The sequence below is a fragment of the Dreissena polymorpha genome, chromosome 7 (assembly GCF_020536995.1).
Source record: "Dreissena polymorpha isolate Duluth1 chromosome 7, UMN_Dpol_1.0, whole genome shotgun sequence".
Classification (NCBI taxonomy): Eukaryota; Metazoa; Mollusca; class Bivalvia; order Myida; family Dreissenidae; genus Dreissena; species Dreissena polymorpha.
Window position 1 is genome coordinate 41,651,759 of NC_068361.1, and position 15,454 is coordinate 41,667,212.

Consider the following 15,454-nt stretch of genomic DNA (forward strand, 5'->3'; position numbering starts at 1 on the left):
AAAATCATTAATTTTATTTTGCTATTGATCAGAATTATTCTGTGTATCAGGTTCCTGACATCTTGGTTGAACGAGAAGATGAGAACAACAACAGCAGCATAGCCTGCAATGCAACTGAAACCATGGACACGTGTAAAAACAAGAGCGGCAGACACAATTTGGGGTTAGGCGATATGTTGAAATCTTTTATCACAAAGAATGTCCCACCTTCAAGAAATGATATAATTGATGCAGAAGTCAAAAGCTACATGTCCGAACCCATCCTGGAGTATAAGGAGGACCCCCTAAAATGGTGGAGAGAAAAGCAAAAGACATATCCCGTACTGGCACAGGTAGCATCCAGGTATCTTGTGATGCAAGGAACCTCCGTGCCAAGTGAGAGGATCTTCTCAACAGCAGGAGACTTAGTCAGTGCACACAGGGCCTGCCTAGACCCAGAAAATGTGGACATGTTAATTTTTGTTAAAACTAACATCAAAATGATCGAATAGTGAAAGTGTATGTTAAAGTGCAAAATATTAATTGAATAAGTTTTAAGGTTTAGTTTTACTTTGACATTGTTACAATGTGTTACACTGTTAAACAAGAACTTTGTTATGTTTTTTGTTAATAAATGTTTAATGATTTATAGTCAAATCATACTTCTAAAACATTGATTTCTTTAATGTAGACAGAAAATTATAATTTTCTCTTATATGAGGAATCCGGATCCGAAAAACAGTAAGAAACCACATTTGGATTCGGATTTGGATCCGAACAAATATTTTGGATTCGTTGCAGCCCTAGAAGACAATGTTCTTATATGCCTTAATTTTTCTAACTGTTCATCTTGTTCAACAAATATAGCTTACTTGTAATGTGTTTATTTTCCAAACAGTATGCTTTTAGCAATATTGTTTTACATTCTTTGGGTAAGAAAATAAAAAAAGTTATTTCTTGTTCAAATGTGGATTTATGGCCGTAAAATAGCAAGTCAATAGTCTAATGTGCTAGATTTTCTTACCGTCAATCTTTTAACTAACGATAGCTTACTTATACTGCTTTTATTTACCAAAACGTCACCTAAATGCTAAAGCGATGTTTATTGCATACTTTGGGTAAACACAGTTATTTTCTCGTTAAAATGTGCATTTATGGCCATTAAATATGCAAGTCTATATTCTTATGACATATGCATATGAATGTATTAGATTGTCCGAGTGCTCATCTTTTTCAACACATATAGGTTACTCATAATGTTACTGTTTACAAACAGGAAGTCGAAAGATTAAAAGCAATATTTTTTGAATACTTGTGGTTAAAAATAACCCAATTGTCAATATCATTCTTGTCTGCATATAAGGATTTTCTTGAAGACGGTCAGGTTAGGCATACAATCTTAAACGCTGTGAATAATTCGAAGGTCTCATACGGAATAAAGCAAAGTAGTTTCATAGGTGTTTAAGATTCCAGAAGACAACATATTATAATAGCAACACGTCTCTTAATATTTCATAGAATTATTTGCAGCACATTTGGTTGATATGAAAGCTATACTTATGCTAATGCATAAGATTTTACCTAAATCATCACTTCGACATTTTTCGACAACGTATTAGGTTCCCATGATGACAGAAAAACCATTTAAGACAAAATAAATAAAGCTGTTGCCCCCTTTATGAAATGTAATTTGCGTAACGTTGATTAAGTGCTCAACGCCTACGATATTTCGCTGGGTAAATTATAACGACTTTTCACATGATTTTAAATACAATCAAAATTCTATACCTCGGTCTCAATTTAACATTATCTCGATACATAAGAATGGAGAATTATTATAGAGACTACGCCTTTTAAGTAACTTTGCAAAAGTGTTGACATGTGCACTCAACCAGCGAATGCCATAATGTTGTGAAAACAACGATGCATTCGACGCACAATATGAATTCAGAAAAGGCAGGTAAAGTTTAATATTTATTCAGTTTTCCTAATCCATTAAATTATTCAAAATTGGGTTATGCTATGTTACTATGAAACAACGATTGCACGGTTGCACCGTTAATATATGAATGCATTATTGTTTAGGTTATACAAGTCTAATTTGGACGGCAAAATTTACGCGTTATACGCGGAAAGTATCAAAAGATCAAATCATGCGTTAGACAAGGTAGCATATACTTGGAGAGTTTTAGTATATTAAAATGTAACAAGATAAGTATTGATGCAAAGCATCAAAAGGCGTCGGGAATTTCCGTGTTAAAGGCACTCAATGAAGTTACATGGAACGATTTTTTTCTACTGTAAATATTAATATATTGGCCGATTATTTTAAACACAAAAGAAAAAGATGATTTTGTGTTATAATTCCCAAATAACCATTATCTATGATGTTGTGTTATAACCCCCAAATAATCATTATCTATGATTTTGTGTTGTAACCCCCTAAAATTTCATAGTTCATTTTATTTACATAGGTTTCCTTTTTTTACTGGTATCCGTGTGCATTTTTCATTAATAGAACAGAAATGTGTAGGTTTTAAAAAATCTGCTTCATCTTGTAAGTGTAATTTCATAATTTTCTCAACTGTTAACGAACTCCCCCCCCCACCCACCCTCTCACACATATATTTCCCGGGCATAATACAAAAAAAAATGGTTACAATAAAACAGCATATTTATTTAAAATAAAATGTCTACATCAAAACAAAAAGTTAACATAAAAAACAAATAAAATAATTTGATTCTACTGGGGCTCGAACCTTGGGCCTCTCACATGTGAAGCGAGCGTGTAACCACCACACTACGGAACTGCTTGAATAATCACCTTCTAACTAAGATATTAATAAGCTATTAAGAGTCGGTTCAAATGTAAACCTAGAAGTTTAAACGCTGAATAGTGAGCGGGGTTAAAGGTCCATACCAAAGGGTCCATACCACTGGCAACATACGGATCAGGCCTGCGGCCTTCTATATGTGGTTCTTAAAAAAAACAACCCTGTAGGAGGACTTGATTATAATGAGACTGTGGTGCTGTGATGGTGCTCCTCATTGATAAACGGCTGCTTCCTTTATCAAGACTCATTATTACAATTAATAATACGTGTTGCGCTTCGCGTTCTAAAGCGCCTTTATTAGTAACTAGGTGGTTGCTAGGATAGTGGAACAAAGAAGTTTTGTTTTTATACCAAACCAGAAAGTTTCACCGGTTCGCCTATTTGCCCAGTCCCTGTGATCTTTTATTATTGCCCAGTCCCTGTGATCAGTTATTAATTAAAACAAATAGCTTTCCATTATTGGCAATAAATGTTGTAGTAAATATAATAGGCACAAATGCAGTACTTATTTACACTAATTTACACAAAAAATCACCACTATGCAAGATATTCTGACAACAAAAATATATGCATTGATCCGTAAAATTACTTCTCCTCCCATAAGCGAAAAATAAACTTATTACATACTAGTCGCCGCACTTCAGTGCGACGCCAATGACTCCGCTATTATGTATTAACAGATTATCACAGTATCCCTATCTTTTCAAACCCTTAAAGGGACGGTCATAACGTTATCAAACCGCAATATTCATTGTTTAAATGAGATTTTATAGTTAGGTTTCCGCTCTTGCATATATGTTATCTACATTATTTACAGAACTATAAATATTAAAGTCTCAGTAAATAATTGTCTTATGTAATTCAATTGTAAATAATTAATCACTGAAATATAAATGATTGAACTATACCGTTCTCCATTTTCAATTCTGTTCTAGATTTAGATCGATAGCAGCCTTCGGGCTATAGTGAAATTGTGATATCGCGTGATTTTGCCATTTGAAAACTAACCCGGTTCGGTAATGCAACATATTAATCGTAGTGTGTCGTTGTTTGATGCCTGTGGTGTGGACAGTACGTGCTTTACATGTACATGAATTTTGCATATTTTAACGATATTTTGAACAGAACGTATTTTAACTTGTGAAATATTTGAAGAACATAGTTCCGTAGGCCGGATTGTTAATATTAGCTAATCGCAAGTAAGAAGCGGAAGCTATGTTTGCACTATTCTTTTCAAAGCACATGCATACGCTATGCTGGTAATTTGTTCCAATGAAACCAGAAACATAATACAAGGATACATAATGCGTCTGTTGGTGTTTTTCTTTTACTTTTTAGTTGTGTGGTCTATTGATAGTCGAGGCTTTCAGGGCTATTCTGATACACAAACGGAGCACGATTTGCACAAGCGACTCTTTCAACAATACAACTCGAACATAATGCCGCGTAATTTGACGTCGTTGGACCCGTTTCATGTCGGCATTGAGCTCTACCTGATGTCGATCGATGAAATTAATGAGCTGCGACAAACTATGGCCATAATGGCATTTTTAGAAATAACATGGACGGACCATTTTCTAGTATGGGACCCCTTGGAGTATTCTAATATATCTTCAATCAACGTAAAGGTTAAGGATATTTGGACTCCGGATATAGTTCTTGAGAACACATTGGACAAACAAACTGATATATTTGACGAAGATGGGAATGCAATTATTTCGTCCAATGGCCGTGTCATTATCTGGCCTTATGGAAGGTACACTGTTTCTTGTAAAATGTTTATAGGACAGTTTCCGTTTGACAAGCAGACATGTGGTTTCGATTTTCTGTCATGGACCAACCCGAGTCCAAAGCTCGCTTTGAGAAGCGCGTCAACGGAAATAATCCAAACTTATTATACAGAAAACGGCGAATGGGCGCTAAAACGCGGACACGTTAAAAGCGAACTGATAACATTCGGCGATTACCCAGAGGACCACGTTATCTTTACATTCGATCTTCAGCGAAAGTCACTGTTCGCCGTCATGAACCTAATGCTTCCGATAATATTTATTTCGTTTCTTAATACGTTTTGTTTTATATTACCGTTGGATTGCGGTGAGCGGATAACGTTCTGCATTTCTCTATTTATCGCACTGGCCGTGTTCATGACGATTGTCAACGGGTCCCTCCCAGAATCATCGGACGAGGTGTCGAAATTCGGTGTCTACATTGGTCTTCAACTTATCGGTTGCGGCCTGACCACCATCTCTACAGTTGTGTCGCTGAATTGCTATCACGAAAGCAACAACACACCTGTACGTTCAAGCGTCCAGTTGTTTGTAATGGCAATGTGCGTGTCGAAGCGATATCGAATACATCCGCATAACGCCCACAATCAAATAAATGAAAATAAGAATGATGGCCATACCAAAACCGCGTCAATTGCTTCGATCGACGACTCTGGAGCGTCGATTGCTTCGATCGACGACTCTGGAAAAAGGGATTCATGTTTGCCCAATGGAAATGGAACAATACAACCGTTACCTCAAGTAACCTGGAAAATGGTTTCCTTCGCGTTAGACCGATTTTGTTTCGTGGCCTCTATAGTTTGGCACGTTGTCCTATTAAGCGTTCTCTGTGCCGTCTTGGTTCAATAAACACGTTGTGGATTGAAACATAGCTGCATTATATAATGAAATAACAGGTTTGAATTTAAAGAACAGGTTGAAGCTGAATGGATTATTTATGTAAACTACATGTAGGCCAACGAGCTTTAATTTTACATTGGAAAGCCATGTTTTCATTGAGACGAAATCCTTCTTGCTCTTGCACTTACGCCATAGTTATTGGCAAAATCTGCCACTAGACATTTCAATCTTAACTCGCCAACTCCCATCTGTATAATTTGGTAATTGTAGTGTGTAACCCGCACGAGGTAAACAAGCTTAATCTCGGCGAGAAATTATTAAATTTATGTAAGTTTAAATTATGAATATGGATAGGCATATGGAGTGGAACAAAATGTAAGACCTCTTGACTTTTTTGAGATGGACTTTGTAAAAATAAACTAAAAGCAACATGTTGAATTTTAATTAAAAACCTCAAGTTAAGATTTTTCCATGTATACTGTTCAAAAAAGATAAGGCGTTGTCATCCATAATGAAATCGAACAGCCACGTTGATGACGAAGTTCATAAGCGTTAACGAGAAGCATCTAGCGTTAGTGAAGTAGACAGTAGTATCAACGAAACGACGAAAGTTGATAAACAAAAGAAAAAGAAACCTAAGCAGAAATCTGCAGTCATGCAGTCTGAAACGGCAAAACACACAGAAGAGGAAAACGATATCGTAACTCAAATGAAAATAATTAACACTTAACTTGAAAAGCTAGATACATCAATGAACAGTGTTAATAAACGGCTTGAAAATGTCATCATTAAAGGTGACGGAACTCTTCATAAAACAATCAAAGATCTTTTCGCAGAAATGAAAGACGATTATTGAAATCTGTTGTAAAGAATGTTGAAATACTAGAAGGAAGACTCTTTGAAAAAAAGCAAGAAATGGATAAGCGGCATTTGACTTTGTTTTTTCCTACTGTGAAGGACAATCATGTAGAGCCTAACTCTTTACAACTATCCTTTACTCTATAATCACATAGGCGTATTAAAATCTAGTGAAGATGTAGATACATAGCTTAGTTTTTTTGTAGAGAATGTTAACAAACAGGAAAACAGAAAATCACAAGAACTGCATTTACATATATGTGTATATATGTGCGTATATGTGTATGTACATGTATTTGTAGGTGTAAACGTTTATATATATAATTATATATATACCTTGAACAATATCTCCTTTTTTCGTTTTTCGAAGGAGGCATTTGATAAAGGTACTGACATCTTGTTAGAATTTCTCTCTACGATATCTCTTCCCACTGTGAAGAGAAATCAAGTAGAGTCTGAAGATTTTTACCACCAATTTTTTCGTACTAAAATATTCAATATCCTAAGTTAAAGTTACAAAAAATTGATAACGAAATAATGTATTTTTCTTGTGTTGTTTCGAAAAATTGTGTACACTACCCTCATACATATGAACAAAAATAAATACTTAAGTAATATATATATATATATATAATTACTCAGTAAATTATATACACTACCCTCATACATATAGGCAACAATAAATAAATAAATAAATAAATAATAATATATATATATATATATATATATATATATATATATATATATATATATATATATATATATATATATATATATCTATATGTGTGTGTGTGTGTGTGTGTATGTATGTGTATGAATGTATATGTATGTATATATATATATATATGTGTATGAACTGGATTGTTAAATGGTTTTATACATAATAGTCTAGGATCTAACATATATACATTACCTAAATTGATCTGTCTTATTTATATATATTATACGTTCGTAAATATGATAACAGGATAATGAACGTGATTTTTTAAATTTTTGTTTTATATATTGGATAATGTATTCATAACATCATATGTAAATGTCTCTACATATTTCGGTATCGTCTTATATATTTAAACAGTACATTGGACAGATATATCTATATCAATACTTTATTAAAACCCATACCATTACCATATGTTTCTATCATTTTTTTTGCATTTCTTTGTTTCAATTGTTTGTTGTTTTTGTTTATTTTGTCATTTTTTTCTGCTTTTGTTTTGCATTTATTCCATTGTATTCCATTGTATATGTCATGATGAAATCATTACTATATTTGTACATACGAATCACTTTTGCATCGAATACTAAATTATGGAAAACTTTTATTGACCTATATTTTGTAATTGACCGACTGGACATGTTTTAAAGTAGAAACTAACTGTACAAGCACACACACATTATTATTTACATCACCTTCCACCTTTTTAAATTATTAAATTATGTACTTTGAATGTAAAAGGGCTAAACAATAAAGATAAACGCATAAAAATCTTTAAATGGTTAGACGAAAACAATTATAGTATATGCCTATTACAAGAAAGTCATTTGACACATACTTTAGCACAAACCTTAAAATATGAATAGGACGGAGACATCTATCTCAGTGGACAGCATACTAATAAACAAGGCATTGCCTTTCTGATAAAAAAATAATATAGGTATCACAGTCGACAACTTTAACGAAATAATAATTGGAAGACAAGCAAGCATAGACATCAAGATACACGAAACACAATTAACATTAATCAACGTTTACGGCCCTAACATAGATGATTCCACATTTTACGAAACATAAAAATCGTTTATAATTAATAACCAAGATAAAAACATCATAGTCGGTGGTGATTTCAATACTGTTCTTAACCCATTATTAGATAAAAAGAAGGGAAACCTTTATGCTCATTCTAAAAATAGAAACTTTTTGAATAACATAATTGAAAATTACAATATGATAGACATCGTGCGTACAATAAATCCAAACGAAAGCAAATACACGTGGCATTCAAACACAAAACCAACAACATTTTGTAGATTAGACTATTATTTAATATCTGGGTCACTTTGCAACATTGTTGACACATGTAGCATAAAACCAGGATTTATGACTGACCACTCTTTAGTTGAACTTAAAATACACAAAATGCAACCTGAAAGAGGCCCAGGCTACTTTAAAATCAATAACAGTATATTATTAGATACACAATACCAAACGCAAATAAAACAAGAACTACTCAATACAGTCCAAAATGATAAAGATGCGAAACCAAACACCTTATGGGAAGTAATTAAAGGAAATATACGTAACACAACAATTAGATACACATCATTTAAACAAAAAGAAACACGCAAATCAAAATCATTGAAACAATTGAAAAACAGTTACATGAAATAAAACACAAACGATACCAAAGACATTGAGAATGAAATAACATCAAAAAACAAGTATTAGAAGGAATTTATCATACACAACTCAATGGAATTATACTACAAGCACGTGCACAGCATGTTGAACACAATGAAAAAAAAATACAAAATACTTCGCAAACATCGAAAAACGTAGAAGTGAACAAAAAATGTACACAAATTAGTAGTTAATGGCGAAGATATAACACACAGAACTCAAATACTAGAAGAACAACCTTTATTCTTCGAAACCCTCTATAAACGAAAACATGTTGAAAATAACACCCTTTTAAAAAATACACATCATGCTTTAAATCAAGAAGAAAAACAATTGTGCGACGGATTACTTAATGAATATGAATGTGGATAAGCACTTAAAGAAATGCAAAATAACAAAAGTCCAGGATCTGATGGCATCACAGTCGAATTTTATAAAATATTCTGGAACGATATTAAAACACACTTAATTAATTCACTTAACTATTCATTTAACAACAAAATCTAACTACGCTACAAAAACAAGGTATAATATCACTCATTCCAAAACATGGAAAAAACCTAGAATCCTTATCAAACTGGCGCCCGATTAGTCTACTTAACAATGATTATAAAATTGCAACTAAACGTATATCAAACAGAATCAAAAAAAGTATTACCATCAGTCATTTCAAGATCTCAATCTGGTTTTATTAAAGGACGATACATTGGTGAAAATGTACGTCTGATACAAGAATGCATAAATTATTTCAACCAACCAAACAATTCTGGCCTCATCTTCTTTGCAGACTTTGAAAAGGCTTTCGATTCACTAGACCATTCGTTTATGTTCTATTGCTTAGAAAATATGAATTTCGGTGAAAGTCTAATTAAATGGGTAAAACTATTTTATACCGATATGAACAGTATAATAATTAACAATGGCTTCTTCTCAAACAGTATTTACATCGAACGAGGAGTACGACAAGGATGTCCACTCTCATCCTCACTATTTAGTATATGCATCGAGTATCTATCACACTATATCCAATCAAATAAACATATAAATGGAATATCGCTAGAACCTGACGAAGAAATTAAACAGTCCCTATTTGCTGACGACACAACTTATTTTTTAAATGACAGTATTGACTTATTCAATAATCTTACAGAATCGCTTACCCTTTTTGGAATGGCATCGGGTCTTAAACTTAACAAAAGTAAATGCACTGTGCTACGAGTAGGTAAATTTAAACAAAGTAATATTCAACTTAAAAAAGGAATGAAATTCCACTGGACATCAGATGAAGCAACAACGTTAGGAATAACCTTTACAAACAATGAAAATGAAACAGTTCCTAAAATACATACTGCCTAAATTACAAAAATTTAAAAATTGTTTAAAATCATGGCAGCATCGTAAACTTACACTAACCGGAAAAAACACGGTGTTGAAAACGTCTGCACTCCCTTAATTAATTTATACACTAACAGTTCTCCCAAACCCACCAAATGGCATTATTAAAGATGTACAATCAGAAATATTTAATTTCATATGGGACGGTAAACCTGATAAAATTAAGCGAACTCAGTTAATTCAATCTGTAGAAAATGGAGGTATCCAATTAACGGACATCGACTCATTCTTGAATGCAACCAAATGCAGCTGGGTTATAAGATATCTAGATAATACCAATACAAGTAAATGGGAATTATTCTACCAGGAAATCCTAAAAAAAAAAGGTGACTCCTTACTTTTTGAATGTAACATAAGCAATACCATTTTGCATGAAATTGCAAACGAAAACATATTTCTATCTAATGTTTTATCGGCATGGACTAATGCTACTCATAATCTAGAAACCCAAATCACCAGTAAAACTATTTTATGGAACAATAAGACTTTTTTCTATATACATTGGTTTAAAAAAAAACATTAAATATGTCGACAAATTGTACGATTACAGAATTAAAGACTTCTATTCTTTTGAGAATATATGTTATATATACTGAATACCTTCGCGCAATTTCCTTATGTATTACACATTAATTAAAAGCATACCCATACATAGTAAATCTACAATTAATACAAATTACACACCATGTACTCAAACATCATTCGCGGAAAACAAACTTGCAAAACAAAAAAAACAAAAAAACAAAATATTTTACAAACTACAAATTAAACACCCTGCAGAAAACTCCAAGATTCAAAATAAATGGCAAAGCCTTCTTCGAGAACAAGAATTTAATTGGAAACACATATTTATCATGCCATATAAAACAACTATAGATAGCACACTGAGAAATGTTCAATATAAATGTCCATAGAATCATAGCTACAAATAAATACCTTTTTAAGTGCAACCTATCCAACACAAATTTATGTGATATATGCAGCGAACACATTGAAACAATAGAACACCTTTTCTGGGAGTGCAAACATTCAAATTCTATGGTACCAGTTAACAACATTTCTAGAGAAACAACAATTAAATTAAAACTGTCTCTCTAAAATATCAGTTTCGGTGTAAATAATTTTAAAATACCAGAAATTAATAACACTGTGAACCACATTATCATATCAATGAAATATTTTATATTTAGCTTCAAATACAAAAAACAAATACCTACTTTCAACTGTTTTATAAACTATTTAAAACCTAAAGAACCAAATTGAAAAAGAAATAGCCCTCAAAAACGATAAACTTCGTATTTTTGAACAAAAATGGAAACGCATAAACTTTCAAAACCCAGTCCAGTAGTTTTCTACCTAACTCTACGCAACTCATCTATAGGATTGATTATTACATTTAAAAATAACAGCATACACCACATGCAACCAAAGCCCCAAAAAACAGTATATCCTAGCATATCATGTGTAATATGTGTTTGACATTATTACTGTTGTATAATACCACTTTTGTTCTTGCTTATGGACATATTTACATTGTATGTTTTATATTGAATAATAAACAAAAATAATTTGGTATCACTTCCTTACAAACCATATTTTATAATTGTCGATCACGTTTTAAGCACTCATATGTTATTTATTGTAAGTACCTGCAAACATTTGGCACACACAGTTCGAAGAATTGCAATTAAATGTTAAACATTCTAGATAAGATTACACAAAATGTAAACACGCAAAAAGAAATTCAGATAATGCTTGTCATACAAATCAGTTGTTTTTTATTTTGAGCATCTTATGTCATGATGTTGAGGTAAAACATGTAATAAAATGGTTAGATACTCAACATAACTGGACATATCGATGTAAATATTGCCCCCAATAAAATACGCAACGCAATAGTTCCAGGAGACTGGTGGATAAGCCGTAATATGCCATTCATAGGTGCTTTGTTTTGTTGAAAACAGCAGTCGCCAAAATATGCATAATTCATGTCTTTAGAATTTTCAAACGTAATTTACAACCCTATGACAGCATACCACTTTTCAAATATTAGTTTTGAAAACCATAAACTGCCGCCGAGCTGCATTTATATAATCAACTAATGAGCTTGATTGAATTTCGCATAATCATGAGACACACACTGTCAGAACGTCATTTATCTAGTCGCCATTAACTACTGCTTACGCAAACGTTTTAATTAGTTTACAATCATTCAGGATGCTTTTTTCTCTTTACTTTGACAGTCAATTCGGTTTGACAATAATTGTTTACAACCCAAACACTAACGCTCAAATTATTGTTATCTAAATATGCAACACCGCGGTTTTAGTGAATGCGTCCCACCACACAAATATAATGCTCATATTGACGAGGCGTTATGCCTTACCTTAACTTTAAACGGTTATTAAGTGTATTGTTAAGAGATCAATGTCATGCATAAGCTACAAAGTGAATCCGCCAAGGGTATGTCAGTGTACAATTAATGATAAGGCATTGAATTGTTATAAATTAATTATTGAAAATTAAGACAATGCGTAGAGGCGATACCTACAGCAACGATCAATATATTTGACCTTTGTGAATCCGCCAAGGGCATGTCAGTGTACAATTTATGATAAGGCATTGAATTGTTATAAATTAATTATTGAAAATTAAGACAATGCGTAGAGGCGATACGTACAGCAACGATAAATATATTTGACCTTTGTTAATATTTGCGTATTTAACAAAAAGTGAACTGTGATAAATTGAACGGAAAACAAAAGTCATGGGTGCGACTTTACACAACAAAGCGACATATACTTGTTATGCAAATAACGTTGTGTTTTGGAAATAACGTTGTGTTTTGCAAATAACGTTGAGTTTTGCAAATACCACCTAACAGCTGCATTTAATGTTCTCATTAAGGCGGATGCTGTAACGGCAGGCCAATATTTGTCATTTTCATTACAATTTGTAAACTCAATAGACACTGCTGTATTGACATGCACGCGGATCGATCTCTAATGAAATACGCATGTCTGCATCAAAATAGGAACGCTAACATTATATGATTAATAAAATATGTCTAATGATTTGTACCCACGGGCTTTAAACCACACTATTCAACAGCGAATTCTTACATTTACTGTAGCTCAATGAACGTTAATAAAAATCGTTATGCTTACGGTACATATAGAGAAACTAAGTGGTGGCTGCCACGTATCGTAACTACATAAAGCGAAGTGCAAACACACACATTTACTCAGAAAGACCTGTAAAAACCACAAGTTCCGGTTCCGGTCTTGTAAATTGTACGCACCGCTCCGTAAAAAAATCATGCCTTTAAAAGTGCACGTCTTATTTTGTTTTACATTGATTAAGTTAATTAATGTGGGGAAAATATAAGGATATTTTTTTAATGGGTTGGTATTCGTATCTACAATATTGGGAAAACAAACCTCCTGTATAGAACTGAAAATAACTCGGTGGCGACTTATTTTCGGGCATAATTATTTGACGTACCGATGGATTTGCATATTGGGCAATATATATTTATTTTAGGAATAATGACGATTTTGTAAAACTGCAGTTTCATCACACTAAAGTTTCTATGTAAATTGGGTTGAGGGTTTAACAGTAGTTATTTAAAGCATGTACTGTTCATGTTTGCTAATTTCTTGTTAAAATGTGGATTTTATGCAGTGAAATATGCAAGTCAAGCGTCTTAATAATTGCTAAATATTGTTACTGTTAATCATATTTAAAGAAAGCTTAATTCCAATGAAATTGGCACAATCAGTCTGAAAAGGCATAAAGTTTTGTCTGCATGCTGTTGGGAAAAATTTCTCATACGCAAGTAAAATCTGGCATATAAGGCCGTGGACAAATGCAAAGCAAGTTTATTATGAACTACAACTTGTCATCTATTTCAACATATAAAACTTGGCTTTAATGAAAATGGCAAAACAGGTATGCGAAGGATCAAAACTGTGTTTCATCTGCACTTTATTTTTGGTGCAAGAGGTGTTTATGCTCTTATTTAAAACTGGATTTTGCTATTAAATATGCAAGTCAAAATTCTGATATGCAAAATGTTTTCTATTGTGCATCTTCTTAACAAAATGTATCGCCCTATAAAGAAATTGTTTATAAGCAGGCACTGCAACGCAAAACAACACACTCTTTCTTGCATAGTTTTGGTATGAAAATAATGATTTTCTTGTTAAAATGTCGATGTAATGTATCGGTGTAAAATATAAAAATAAATATTCTAATGTACTTAATGTAATGTCTGTTAATCTTATATAACAAATATAGCTTACCTATTACGTTATAAACAGACACCACAGTGATCAAATGAATGTTTCTTGCATAGTCTGACGCATAAAAAGTAATTTTCCTGTCAAAATATGGGTTTTTGGCCCTAAAATAGGCAAATTAAATTTGTGTATGCAAAACATTTCCATCGTTCATATTATTTACCAAATGTCTAAGGAATGTAGGTGGAACATATGGGTTGGTCACGAGGTTGGCTCATGAGGGTGGGGTATGTGGATGGTGCATGACGTAGGGGTATGCTATGGAGCATGGGAGTAGGGTATGTGGGTAAAGGATAAGGGTATGGTTTGTTTGTCCATCATGAGTGTGAGTTATGTGGGTTTAGCATGTGGGTATGTGTTACATTTCTTCACCGTGAAAACGTACATTTAACCGTTAAATCCTTGTGAAATATGTGCAGAAAACAGCATTGTATAAGAGGCTGACATTATGAATTGAATGTTGACTATTTTCACTTTTTGTACATGTATTAATATATTTGCATCAGCAATCTGCAATTTTTACGCCGGATGTTGTGATCGCATTTCGCATGCACAATTGCATATTGTCATGGTTTTTACGCTACAACAGAATGAACATACCAATACGACAAAATCGAGCATGTGTAAGCAAAAAACACAACATGTTCGCCACTGTATATTTCCACGTAAACTCGCCTACATATCTATCACTAAAAATGTGTCAGAAGGTGTATTGTACATGTATATGCTGTAGTTTCTTAACGACAATTGTCACACATAATTTTTTAAACAGTGCTGTTCATATTATATCATTGTAAGCTCCCATAATGCCAAAAATAGTTTTCAGCATTTCCTGTGTTTGAATATTAAATTAAATATAAAACTTCACGAAATGTATTGAAATAATAAAATGAATCAATAATAATCAACAATACTGCAATGTAATGTTCTTCATGTGTATGCAATTCAATATGTCTACTGTCGATAGAAAACAATATCGTTTTACGAAATATGTATTTATTTTAATTCTGCCATTTGCGATGTGCTTGCGTGATGTTTAGGTAGAACATGTACATT